The sequence below is a fragment of the Portunus trituberculatus genome, chromosome 42 (genome assembly GCF_017591435.1).
Source record: "Portunus trituberculatus isolate SZX2019 chromosome 42, ASM1759143v1, whole genome shotgun sequence".
Classification (NCBI taxonomy): Eukaryota; Metazoa; Arthropoda; class Malacostraca; order Decapoda; family Portunidae; genus Portunus; species Portunus trituberculatus.
In genome coordinates, this window is record NC_059296.1 from 2607501 (window position 1) to 2610000 (window position 2500).

The following is a 2500-nucleotide window of genomic DNA, read 5'->3' on the forward strand; positions in this document are numbered from 1 at the left end:
TATTTATTTATTTTTTTTAGAAAGTTATTGGAGTTTCCGTGGGTTTCATCTGGTTGTAGTGTAAGTTAAACGGGGATTTTTTTTTTTTACATATTTAGATGTGATTGGAATTTTCACTAGTTATTGTATGATTTTAATGATTCTAGTGGTAACTCAAGATTTTAACACATTAATTATTGTAGATTTTAGTTAAGGTTTTTTGTTTGATTCTATTGACAGTTAGAGTGGTTTTAAATGGTTGTATTGCAAGTTGATGATTCTTCGATGATTGTAGTGATTCTATTGATAATTTAACAAGATTTTAACACGTTCTATTGAAAATTATTAGAGTTTTCAAGGTGTTTGTTTCATTCTAATTACTCTAGTGGCAATTAAACAATATTCTGACACTACTAGAAGTTATTAGAGTTTGCAAGGTCATTTGTATTTTTTTTTCTTTTCATATACACTAAGACAAAAAAAATCTGCACTATTAAGAGACAAAAACAGCCGTGAGAACCTGTACCACTGACCAATGAGGGAACAGAGTATAGAAAATCATTAACCCCTTCAGCACCATGACGTGTTTCCATATTTATTCTACTTACAATTTTGTGATTCTATACAGCTTCAAAAATTTATGTCGGGGGATTAAAATAGTGAAGACCCTGGCCATTAACCTTCTGACCTCCACAGACCCTTGCTAATGTCAATAAAATGGCCTAATATTACACAAATTTCAAGGTAAAAATGTATCCCATTACTGAAGGAGTTAAACCTGAAAACAGCATCATCCACAGAACGAGACACCAACCCCTGCTGTTCCCATCGCCATCATCACCACCAGTCACCAAGGAACATGCTTTCATTCTTAGCCCTCTAAATCACCTCGCGCAATAAACACTATAGCTGGAAAAAAATATAAAAGAAATAGTCAAACGATCGGTGTCTTTACTGCGGTAGTTTTCCCCTCGCAGTTTGTCTCCCTGTGGAAAGTCTGAGGAAAAGTTTTTGTTAGTGAGCGCCGGCCTTCAGTAGATAAGGAGGACGCGCCACCACAATGACCAGTATTCCTACAATGCTTTCAAGTCTCACCAGGACCAAAGACGTGAATTGTAAGGCTTTCACGGGTTCCTTCCTTACCGATAATAACTAAACTGTCACTAGAATCGTAAAATTATCTCGAAAAAGACCAGAAAACTAGGAATAAAATGTGTCAAACTAATTTCAACACACCGAAATCTTTCAAAAATACGAAACGAAACGGACAACAAACCGCCTTGAAAACTCACCCTACAAATCTATACGAATAAAACGTGTCAAAACGAGTTACTGAAGCCTTTACAAATACAAACCTGCGAAACAAAATGACACAAACGATTCTACACCGTAAAACTAAAAGTGCGTCATCTTGTTTTTGCTTCTTGAAAAAAAATAATAATAATAAAATAACAATAATAATAATAATAATAATAATAATAATAATAATAATAATAATAATAATAATAATAAAACACGAAAACTATCAATAGAGAAATTTTCCTTGTTGTTGTTGTAATTGTTGTTGTTCTCCTTTTCTTCATTCCTGTCCTCCTAGTCTTCCTCCTCCTCTCCTGTCCTCTTAAATTCCTTGTAGTTTTCAGTAGCACACAGCTGTTAATTTTTCATGCTTTCTTCGGCTGGAGAAAGGGATGGGTGAGGAGGAGCCTTCTACTTTACTATCCTGTCTCTTACGTTAATAATTGGTGTCATAGTCATACGAAACAGCCAAGTAAGGAGTTGAGAGTCTGTTGCTGTTTGTCTTCCTATATTCTTCCTTCTTCCTTTTTCTTCCTCTTCCTCCTGCAGGTGGGTGGTAGGTGTCAACCCCGAGGCAGCAATATTTACTTCAGGAATAGGGTGCGGGTGACTGCAGCCGCCGCACACCCAATTTACTTGCCATTACCGTGTGGGATGAGCCCGCCCCGCCCGGCTGACGTCAACACGATGGAGGGGCCGCCGCCAGACCCACCACCCAACGGGAAGGAGCGACGGGGACTGACGACGCAGGAGGGAGACACGCCCCCTTGTGTGATGTGTGCAGCGAGAGGGACAAGGAGTGAGGCAGAGACCAAGCCACCCTCCACTAGTACTAAGGCCTTTTTTGTTTCTCTCTCTCTCTCTCTCTCTCTCTCTCTCTCTCTCTCTCTCTCTCTCTCTCTCTCTCTCTCTCTCTCTCTCTCTCGTCACAGTGAACAGTCCAGGGAAGTTACGTAACATAAACTAACGAGGCTATTTTTTCCCCCACACCACACTTACAAATGTAGAGGAAAGCATGTGGCATCAACTTACGAGGACAATTTTTCTTCACGCCACACTGAAAATGAAGATTAAAAGCAAGTGCAATAAACACAAGATGACAATGTCCTTTTTTTTCCCTCATTCTTTTTTTCTCCATTTTTTTTCTACGCGACACTTGAGACAAAACAAAAAAAAATAGAGTAGTAGTACAGTAGAGAAACACTATTTTTTCTTTCTCTTT